Here is an 11984-nt window from a genome sequence, read left to right as displayed (position 1 = left end):
GCCGAACCATTCGCGTCCAAATCTCGCGAACCCTTACCATCATCCCCCTCGGTCATATCCATAACTGAGATCACATCCGTCGACTCAAACAGCGAGGGACTCTCAATCTCTATCTCCAGCTCATAGATCAAACCGGTGTGAAGCCATCTCACAGCATCAGGAACAAGCTCAATGACCAGGACGCTCACCAGTAGACGTGCCACATCATTTGCGTGGGTGAAGGACATATCCACCTTCTTAGTCTTACCAATAAGCGACCCTAGACTCCAGGTGATCTGAGTGTTCTGCAGAGGCTTAGGCGGAGCCCCCTTAAAACGAACCCAAATCTGAGGAAGTGGTGTTCCTTGTGGCTCCTTCTTTTTCCAAGGAGCAAACTCCATGATGCAGTTAGTGCTCGCCACTCTGCACATGCCAAACTTGAGGGTCTTAGTAAGGTCGTCCAAAGATGGAAAATCTACTTTTAAGTCTGGCCCTCAAGCTTCATAAGAACCCACTAAAACTTTCCTAGAACTAACTCAGATGTTGCACAATCTGAGCCTCAGACAGAGTCCCATGCGTCACCATAACAATACTCGTGAGCGAGACCTCCGTCGCTGGTGCTTTTGTTTCAACAGAAGGTGACTCAAAGAACATGAGATCGGCGCAACAGACACCATACATTGCGACCACTGGCATGGGCCCCATCAGTTCCGGGCATTCCCCCGACTCATGCTTGGGCTTCTGACACGTGTCACACATCTCAGCGGTACATTCAGCCACAAAATGACCCGTCATGCCACATCGGTAACAAGTTATTTTCTCCTTCTTCCGAGCCCATTTGGACACTCGGTCTCCGGCTGGCTTGTCCACAACTTTGTCCTTCGCCGACGCCCAGGCCTTAGCAGCATTCAGCTTGGGAACCTCCTCTGTGGCAAGAGCCCGAACCGCCTCCATAGCCACAGCATCGAGCCCCTCAGAAGTCACCTCCGTCGTCCCCCTGGGCGGTACCTCGGGGTTCACCCCAGTCGGCGGCGGAGGCGACGCGGAGGAGGAGGTCGCCTACACACTCCCCTCCCACCATGGTTCTTCCCGCGGTTTCGATAGTTAGGGCCCGATGCCCCTTCAACAAACCCACCCGGAGGTCCGTTAAAGCCTTCCGCAACAGCCTCACGGTAGTCCCCCGGTGGTCCATTGAAACCGTGGCCGAAAACACCATCACCCTGCCAGGCATATCCTCGGCCCCCACCCGAAGATAAAGAGCCGCTGTGCTGACCCTTGCCATAGGCGACGTAACCATCATCACCCCACCGTCGTCGAGGCGGGTTCCGATCAGTGTCGAAGCCAGCTGGCCACTAGCCAGCCCCGCGACCACGACCCGCGGCTGGAGCGACCACGTCCGCCCGCTCGTCCCTAGCCTGGGGAACGGGCCTCTGTGCACCGCGGCCAGCAGCCAGTGCCTCTGGGGCAGAGGTATGAGTCGGGGTGGGACGGGGAGCTCCTCCACCCCGAGGCGGTGGCGGCGCACCAGGAGGAGGTGAAGGGCGCGGCTGCTCGCCACGGCCGGCCATGGCAACCACAGGCAATGGCGGATCCTGGCGGCACGTCTGGAGCAAAGAGCTGGGAACCTCGGACGACGGAATCAGCGAACCCTAGCCGCCGGACTCGCACGTAGAGATATACACCACACGTCGTCTACGTTCTGCTCCGGACGCGATTCATGCACGGGCTCGGCGGCTTGGGCCTCACCCTGGGCCATATACCTAGTTCTAGGTGAGTCCAAGGCCGGAAGAGTTGTTGTCGGCCCATCCTGGCCCAACAACTCATTCAAACAAAAATGCCTAGCTGCCTAGATCTCAGCGACTCCGGTGACCAGCGGCGCCGGCAGCTGCACTGCCGCACGGCCCTTCTTCTTCTTCTTTCTCGTGACTAGCGTCCAAGACTCCGACAGAAAATCCAACAAAGTAACCGTAGTAGGACTTACCTTCGGCAGAGGGCCTTTCCACGGCCAAACCGGCGGCGCCGTTGGTCGCTTGGGTGTGGTCCGGCGAGGGGGGGACGAATTTTCCTGTAAGCAAATATGATCTTCCACCCCGTAGAAAATCAGACGAGGGCGACACCGATATCCGCGATGAGACCGGCGGCGCAACTTCCGAATCCATGGCCGCCGGCGACGAGTCATCATCTTCGTGACCGTCCACAAGGACTCAAAACTCCCCCCCCCACACACACACACCCTGGCCGGACTCTTCTCCGGAGTGTCCGACGTGAGATCAACACACGCTGTCGGAGACTCCTCTCGCTGCTGCATCTCCAAAAATTGACATCCAACATAAACTTCGAAAATTTCTACGATGAGACACTTACCCTCATCGATCTCCTCATCCGCCCCGGTACCGACCGGCAAGAATGTCGTCCTCTAGATCCCTCACCGACATTCATCTGGAGTGCGGATTAGGGTTGAAATAAAGGAATCCCACGGCCCGATCTCCACCACCTCCGACGAGCACGAACAAGATCTGCCACCTCTGCGGCGGCAGCTCCGCTGGCGGCGGCAACAGCCCATCCGGCACCCCACCACCATCCACATGGTCAGAAGGCAGTCGTGGCCCCGATCCACCGGATCCTAGCGACCTCCGTGGTCCAGGAAGCGGATCAGGTGGTGACGGTGGCGAGGGCGCGGTCGCCCTCCCCTTTTCTGCCATCGCTCGATAGACACCACGGTGATGTAATGTAATGTAACGAACTATGTGAACAGATGCCTTCCTTGATCCTTCTTTATACTATGATACGCACATTAGTGTATACTAGCAAAAATGCCCGTGCCTTGCAACGGGAGAAATAATTCTCACATGCTCCTAGTGATCCATCCATGTTGCCACTTCTCCTCGCCACCATCACTGATGGCGCTAGGTGACCCAGGGTGCATGCGTGGAAGTAAATAAATAAATATGTGCTTTGAAACCTGAAAAACTTGAACATATTCGATAAACAAAGTTTTCATTAATATAATCATAAGCATCATCATCACGAAAATAGTTCATCAGAAGTTTAACTGACGCAATGAACATAGCTCAAGACTCCCAACAGGTCTATATCCTCTATTTTCAATGTAGATAGTACTCGCCGCTTATCCTTCTTTCTACCCTATCCTATGATGCCCATGGTGTCCAACTCACAATGTGTCCAAACATGGTCAATTCCATGACAATGAGCACACCACCCCACCTGCAGAAATGTCACCGCATGCGCGCAAGGAAATATTTAAAACTTTAAAACTAATTTGTCAAGTTGGAATTGAGGACACCCACAGCGAGCTACTTCCTGCACCTGTCTATACACCTTGCCTCATATTCCTACTTGTTTTGGCACAAAGCATGTCGCTATGTAGCCTATTGCCATGAATTTGGTCAGAGTTGAGGAACTGGGTCACGACACATCAAGGGAGATAAAAAGCTCGTCAAGGATAGAATGAGGGGAAGATATAGATCCACGCGGGACATGGCGATATTTGAGGCTGATGTCTAAGGGCACCAGCGGATCGAGCGAGACGGGCTTCTGCCCAGCGACGTCGAGAAAGAAGCGTCAATGACGGGTGCCGACCAGTCTACGCGTATTATGGGCTTATGGTTCAATTTTGATTTTTTTCACATGAACATGATTTTTTTTCTTTGATTGAGGGATTCGTATCAAAATGTTGAATTTCAATGATTCTGTGATATATGCTTTTCTTTGGATCATATTCAAAGTTACAGCCAGCGATTTGCCGTCTTCCTATGCCGAACGGACGCCGCGCCGGAGACGCACGGCACGCACGCAGACGGCTAATAATCTAGACGTCACACACCACATACAACACACACACAACACATGTCACACACCACATTGACTGGACAATGCCTCCGGCGCCTCCGCATGCCAGCCACGCATACAACACGCACAGCCATGAGTCAGCACAGTCGCTGGCTCGTTGCTGCCACCAAACCCGTCGCTAGCTCGCTGCTGCCTCCGTCCCATCCATCTGGATCTCTCTCTCACCCACCCACCCGACTCGCATCTCTCTCTGCTTCGAATTAATGGCGCTCCTTCGTTGCCTTGCTCCTCCACCACTCCTGCTCTCCCTTCCTCTTCTTCCCCTCTTTCTCCTACCCCTCTGCCACACCTCCCTCCTCCTTGTGCCATGGCGGCTCCCTCAGTCGCCACCACGACTCCACGAGGAGTGCGCGTCCGCGAGGTGTCCGGCCAGGGCGAAGGCAGCAACAGCCTTCTTCCCCTCTTCTTCCTACCCCTCCGCCACACCTCCCCCCTCCCTACTATGGCGGCTCCCTCTCCTGCCTTCGAGTGCGCGGCCGCAAGGTGTACGACCTGGGTGAAGGCAGCAGCAGCTTCGACAGTGTCGTGCTGAGCTGGAGGTGTGCCGACGCATGGTGGTGAGGCCGCGTTGTAGTAGGGCGGTGCAGGGGAGCCTGCTGCTTCCTTTCCCTGCTCTTGGCCTCTGACGGGATGGGTGCGCTCGCTTTGGTCGAGCCCCGTCGCTCTGCCGCTGGCCTATCCATGGCCAGCTCCTCCGACCCCATCTCTCCGGTAGCTTGCTGCCATGGCTGAGCCGCCCCCTCCTTCCCTCCCCCACCAAGCCCCACCTTACCTATTTTTTAGCAACTCGTGCAGTCGCCACCACCTGGGAGCTCGATCCCCTCCCATTCGCGTATCCCCAAGCGCCTCCAGTCGTGAGGGAGGAGAGCTCCCTCGATCCCAGACGCCTCTGCGCACCCGATCCCACCTCGCGCCGATGGCCGGTGAGCCACCAGCGAGCAGTAGCAGGACCACCGCCGCACCTCACCGCTTCGTTCTCTCTCCCTCCGGCCTCCCATCTGCTTCCTCTCGTCGAGCTTGTCCAGACCGCACCGAGCTGCGCCACCTTCCTCCCGCTGCCTACCTTGCCGAGCTCCGCCGCTCCTCCAGGCCCCCCGCCAAGTGTCGGCGAGCACCTCCTTGTAGCCCTGCGACCACGGGTCGGCGCGGCGGGTGCGCGCGCGGCCGGGAAAGGACCCGAGCCAGGCTGGGCAGGGCTGCAGTGGCGCAGGCGAGGCCCTGCAAGGCCACGACACCGCAGGCGAGGCCGGGCATGGAGGCCGGCGAGGGCGTGGCCGGCGGCGGCGCGAGCAGAGTTGGGCGAGCGTGGGCCAATGGAACGCGGGGCGGCAGGCGCGCGCGGGGGCGGCGAGGCCGGGCAGGGCGCCGGCGGTGGCCTCGGTCTGGAGCGAGGAATCGTACCAACGAGAGTTTTTTTTACTTGATTCCTGTAGTACTGCGGGTTGATTTCAGAAAACTGCAAGGGCTTTTTTGCAAGAAAGCATGACGTACGAACAGAAACCCAATTCTCTTTGGGAAACGTTTAGTGCCGGCAGACCGGCCGAAGCTTTCGGCCGGTCGCGCTGGCTCGCGCGCTACGCGCATGTCTCTAGTACAAGCCACGTAACCAGTAAGGCCCACCAACCGCTCATTCTTCTTCCTTATCCTCACTTGGAGCACCCCAGCCACCAATCCCCCACATCTCTATCTCACCGTCTCGCATCTCCGGCCGGCTCACGCGGGTCATGGCCACCGCCCCATGAAATTGCTGCTGCCCAGGCCCACGCGCACCCCAGGAACTGCTGTGGGGAACCAAGTCAGCGATGACGGACGCAGACTGACGATGGTTGTCCACCACTTCCCTTCTCGTCCATCTCCGGCCACGGTCAGGGCGTACTCGCAGCTCCGCGGCTGCACGGCGTGCTACAACCAGTAACCGGCCATGCTACAACCGATGGCCGGATTTGTTACAAGGGAGGCGACGGTGATTTGTGGCGGCGACGTCGGTGCTGCGATTTTGCTGCAGCCGGCACCGGGAAAGCTACCACCGGCAACGGGATTTGCTACAACCAGTGGGGCCATACCACGGCGGTGGTGACCACGGCCTGATGGTGGTGACCATGGCCCGACGGTAGTGCTGCAACCAGTTTGTATTTTGCTACAACCAACCCCATTTTTTGCTACTACCGTCTTCGAATTTTGCTGGAAACAACCCATTCTTTGCTACCACCATCTTGATTTTTGCTACAACCAGTGTGTGATTTTGCTTTCACCATATGATGTTTTTGCTGGAACCGGCGGCTCGTATTTTCTTGGTTCCATCTCCCGTGCGAGTTTTTTGCCGGAGCCGGGGTCCCATTTTTTTTTGCTTCCACAGTATGTTTGTTTTGCTGGAATCGGCACTGATTTTTGCCACCACCACTTTTTTTGGTTGTATGCTACGCGGTTGTTCCATTTTGATTCTGTAACCGGCGACGAGGATGGCCGGCTGCCATTGGACTGCAGCTGCCGCATCGGAGCTGCGGCCGTCGCCATGAGGAGCTGCAACCATAGGAAGCAGGCTGCTACATGCGCGAAGCCGACGACCCCAACCGACAGCGACGACGGCGACCAGCGACGAGGGAAGCGAAGGCGACCGACGTCGAGGGGAGCGACGGCCGAAGAACGTGCGGGTGGTGTTTCGAGGCCGGGGCGTCGCGCGGTGTCGGTTGACTTTTCTTTTTTTTCTGCGGGCGAGTGGTTAACGAGGACGAAGATTAGCCTTTTAATCGAACGGTTGTTAGCAGGCATATCGGACAACTGCGGGCCGACCGGCCCAAATTTAAGCCGGTGCGCCGGCGCAGAGTACTGGCCATTCTCTTTATTATTAGGTAAAGATAAAGATAGGAGAAAAACGAAGGGTGCAATAAAGCAGGACGCCACAAGTTTCACTTCTCTACGTTGGGCGCTACTACCCTGGATTGCGTACAGCTCGATCGTCGGTTGCGGTGGCTCCGTCACGCTGCCGCGCCACACAGTGGCCACCACTGCTTGCGCCCACGCCTCATCTTTTGCACAGCTGCCATTAATGCGTCATCAGCGTGGAAGCGAGCGCGAGACGCAACGCGGCACACGTACCAACACAGCGACGGCGCCGCTGCTAGCTTCTTCTCAGCCTTTCCTTTCCAGGTCCGTCTACGGCGTCTCATCGTCTACTCATCTCATTCTTTTCAAAGCTTTGTATAGTTGATGTTTAAAGAAGAGAAAGGAGTTTAAAAAAGAGACCTTGGTCATGGAGGCCAGTTTTTTTGGGCGGCTTAAAAAATAAGCTGCCTCTCCCCAGCTTAAAAAATAAGCCGCTCATAAAATTTGTTGGGACTTCTAAATTAGTTATCCCATAACTAGTTTAGAAGCCCCAATTAATAAGAGAGGTGGCTTATGGGATAAGCTGCGGAGGAGGCGACTTATTTTTTAAGCTACCAAAAGAACTGGCCTGTCTCGGCATCCTTCGCGTTCACGCAATGCTTACTAGACTTTGGTTGCCCTTTCTCACAGAAACAACACCACTGCGCAGTGCTCACCCGGTATCGGCCTGATCCTTCTAAGGCCAACTCCACCGCGCGACTCCATTTTGTCCGGGTGCGTCCATTTGGGGTAAAACAGATGAATAGCGGGCCCAACGCGCGGCCTCAAACGGACAAATGTATGGAATCCGTCCGTTTTCGATCCATCCCCGGCCCAAAGTTGCGCTCGGTTTGGGGTGAAACGGACGCGCGCGGACGGCCGCGATGCACGCCCTCCCCTCCCCCCAGGTGGCCCGCCTGTCGGGGACACTAGCAGTCCCTCCCTCCCAACTCTTCAACCCTCCCTCTCCCGCCCCGCCCCGGCGCCGGCGCCACCGCTATTCTCTGGCCGCCTCCGCACCGCGCAGCCCCCGGCCATCCATACCAAACCACGTGTAGACATGGCCGCCACCACGCCCGCGCTTTTCGCTGTAGTTTTGGCCGTCAATCGAAGGAGGTTTGGCCGTCGCCATCTTTGCCGGTGGCAGAGGAGACACGACCGCCGGCGACGTACCACGGCGGCCGCGGCAGCTTCCGACGGCTCCAGAGCGGCCAGTAGTCGGCCGGCAAGCACCCCTGCTGCATCGAGGTGATCATCGTGGTCTCTTCGCCACCACGACCGCAAGGTGTTCGACATTTTGCCCATAAAGGTATGGACAGTGGAGACGAGTTCTTCTTCCACCACTTCCTTTGTTCATCGGACGATTCGTCGTCGGATGATGAAGATCTTATGGTGGCTGCACTGGTCGTTCACGACCACATTCAACGGCAGCTTCCTCGGTATAGGGGGTCAGTCCCTGGCCGTGCTCCCAACCTGAACCGCAACAGGGAGAGAGGCCACGCCCTGCTTTATGCCGATACTTTTCCAACAAACCGCTCTTCAAGCCGGATAAATTCCGTCGCCGTTTTCGAATGGCGAGGCATGTGTTCAATCGTATTCGAGAGGGAGTGGTTGCTCATGACCCATAGTTCGAGTGCAAGACGGATGCCCTTGGCAAGTTTGGGTTCTCCTCTTACCAGAAATGCACCGCGGCCGTCCACATGCTTGCCTATGGAATTCCAAGCGATCTGGTGGATGAGTACGTGCGTATGAGCAAGACAACATGTCTGATGTCAATGTATAAGTTCTGCCAAGCTGTGATCGAGGTGTTTGGCCCAGAGTACTTGAGGCAGCCAACTGCCGCTGATACAGAGAGATTGTTGGCGACCAACGCAGCTAGAGGCTTCCCAGGCATGCTTGGCAGCATATATTGTATGCACTGGGAGTGGAAGAACTGTCCATTTGCTTGGCAGGGCCAGTACAAGGGGCATGTCAGCGAGTGCACTATCATATTAGAAGCGGTGGCATCGCAGGATCTCTGGATATGGCATTCTTTCTTCGGTATGATAGGTTCTCACAATGATATCAGCGTGTTACAACGTTCTCCAGTCTTCGCGAGGCTTGCAGAAGGCCTCTCCCCACCTGTCAACTTTGAGGTCAACGGCCACCAGTACAACAAAGGATATTATCTAGCTGATGGTATATATCCTCAGTGGTCAACTTTTGTGAAGACAATCTCGAAGCCTCAAGATGAGAAGAGAAAGAGATTTGCCCAAATGCAAGATAGTGCTAGAAAGGATGTGGAACGTGCTTTTGGTGTGCTTCAATCCCGATGAGGCATCGTTCGATACCCTGCACTGTCATGGGATGAAAGAAAGCTTTGGGAGGTGATGACTATCACCTGCTTGTGTGATCATGCACAACATGATCGTCGAGGACGAGCGTGATGACAATATTTTCGACCATGGATTTGACTATCAAGGTGACAATGTTGAGCCCTGCATCAAGAACCGGCCACGTTTGATCAGTTCTGTCAGTTCCATCGTGAGCTGCGTGATTGGCACACTCATAAGGCTCTTCAAAATGACTTGGTTGAACATGTCTGGGAGCATATTGGCAACCGATAGATGTATTGGTTCGTTTTATGTTCATTCAAAACAATTTCGATTTGGTTGTAAGACTATCTTTATTAGAGACAATTTTGATTGGGTTGTAAAACTATTTTAATTTTCAAATAATTAATATTTGAACGTGCAAACTTGTTTTCATATGAAAATATGGGTATTTTTAGGCCCTGACGGACGAGATGGAGCAAAAGGATGCGGCCGCGTGCTGGCCGCACGGCCACCGCATTTCAGGACACGCCCGGACACGACCCTATTATCCTACCCAAACGAACAGAATCGAGACAAAACGGACGTCCGTTTGGGATCGCGCGGTAGAGTTGGCCTAAGAACCACCCAAACACATGGTCTTGTTTTCTTAGCCCAAAGGGGGAAGCTTCCACAATAATAGAAAAAGAAAAGAAGAGGAAGATGCTTTCATTGCTTTATTTGATCAAGACACGGATCAGTGGGTGACAAAAGCTAGCCAGGCAACATGCCAATGAAAACGATCGAATCGATCATGATGAAGAAATAATTCGGCATGTGAAGCCCTGGACCTACCCTTTTGTAAAAAGCATCTTTATTTTCTTGAGATGTTGTAAAAGCATCTTTACCATCTCGTCGCAACGCACTCAGACACAGTCACCTACCTACGTAGCCACTCGTGAATGATCCATCCATTTGCAGGGGAAATATGGCCCCCTTCCGGCCGGAAAGAAGGGGGAGAAGGTGGTCGCCATCAGTGGCGGAGCCAGGGAGACGAGCAGGGGCCTGCCCCCCACTCCCCCCCCCCCCCCCCCCCCCCAATCGATCTGATCGTGGAATAGAATATTTGAGTTACGAGTTTGGTCTTCATTTGAGACAATGTGGAATAGTTTTACAGCTTACGTCACCTGGAACACCACAGTGAAATAATGTGCGAACGTCATAACCGTACTTTATTGAATATGGTACGATCTATGATGTCTCTGACTGATTTAGCGCTATCTTTTGGGGTTATGCTTTAGAGACGGCTGCATTCACTTTAAAGAGGGCACCATCAAAATCCGTTAAGACGACGCGCAGTTTTATTAGGAGCTATGAGTAATTGCCAATGAGATTAGATCAACATACGTACTTGCCCCCCGCGTTCATGATCATATGTGGTCGGATTATATTTGGCGACACCGGCTCCTGCGTTGGGCAATCCTACAGACTACAGTCCAGTTCTCCAATAGTCAATCCAGTCAAAGGTTTAGCAGTAGCGAGTATTTTTCTATTAATCTTGCAACCCTCATCTTATATATATATATCTATCGAAATTGTACATCCTTTTAGTTATTTTGATTGTTTGATTTACTTGCTAATTGGTTCTTCTTATTTCTTTTGATTGCGTAATCTGGAAAACGGATATGAATAAAAAAGCGATGCCAAACAACACCATAAGGATTAATTTGATTTTTAGGCATATATTGTTTCACTTTTTCTACCTACTGATAATGTTAATGGTGCTAAAGTGCAAGTTATCAGTTCAGTCCAATGGGAGATGACTTTCTTCAGAATTGCAAGATAATCTGCACTAAAAGGGAATTACCCATCAACTAAGTTATGGTCTGCAAATTTTTTCGATCATATTGGAAATAGTCAGGGTAAAATTAAGCTAATACAATTGTAACTATGTTCTAGTTGCGCCAAAGCGATACATTTTTTTGGTTGCACTGGACATTTGTTTTCCCAAGTTGGCTTGGCCCCCCTATACTCGAATCCTGGCTCCGCCCCTGGTCGCCGTGGAGCTCGCGCTGGTTAATTTCGCTGAGTCACAGCAAATAGGATTCGGCCCAAAGACATCTCCTTACTCCCGCCATTGCCCCATCGACCACTATTCCTACGAAGTAGAACTTCCAAAAATGATAATAGAAATAATTAGGGACGAGGCGATTCGGTGCCCAGGCTCAACTGCATCCGTGAAGAATAGAAAATTTAAAAAATACTAAAAAAAATCAAAAATAATCTGATTTTTTTCATAGAAGATAATTTGGTGCATGAGGTGCGCTCCAAATTTTAAATCATTTGAACATCTGAGTTGCACTCGGCAAAAAAGACAATTTTGAGTCTGAAAAGTTTATAGTTCATGCGTTGTTCTGGCCTAATTTTTTTTTGTTGAAAGGTACTCATATGTCCAAATGATTATGAAATTTCGGGTGCATCTTATGCACCAAATTATCTTCCATGCAAAAAAAAAAGAATTTGTCTGAATTTTTTCTTCGTTGGGTACAAATGAGTCTGGGCTTAGCAATGAATATTCGAGTAATTAGTACATACTCACTCCATCCCAAAATTAATGTCGCTGATTTAGTATAAAGTTATACTAAATCAACTATACTTTAAAAAAAAGAAATCAACTACACTTATATTTTAGGAGGGAGGGAGTAATTGGCTGCGGATCTCCGTCAAAATTGCTGTTCTGAGTTCCGACTTGTGAATGGAGAACCGCACTGTCACCAACTCTAGCAAGTGGCATAATTCCTAGGATTAGTGGTGTTCATTCAATGCCATGCTTATCATGCATGGCCCAAATGATCGACTGTTGCGATGTCTGCAGATTAATCCGTATCAGTAACCAGTACTACCTCCCCCGCAAAAGAAAAGGTGTAAAGGGCGATTTGTCCTGTACTGTTATATAATGAAATGCATTTGGTGTTCCTTTCA

Source organism: Triticum aestivum, chromosome 5B, assembly GCF_018294505.1.
Source record: "Triticum aestivum cultivar Chinese Spring chromosome 5B, IWGSC CS RefSeq v2.1, whole genome shotgun sequence".
Taxonomy (NCBI): domain Eukaryota; kingdom Viridiplantae; phylum Streptophyta; class Magnoliopsida; order Poales; family Poaceae; genus Triticum; species Triticum aestivum.
The sequence above is the reverse complement of the archived record's forward strand: the minus strand, read 5'-3'. Positions refer to the sequence as shown.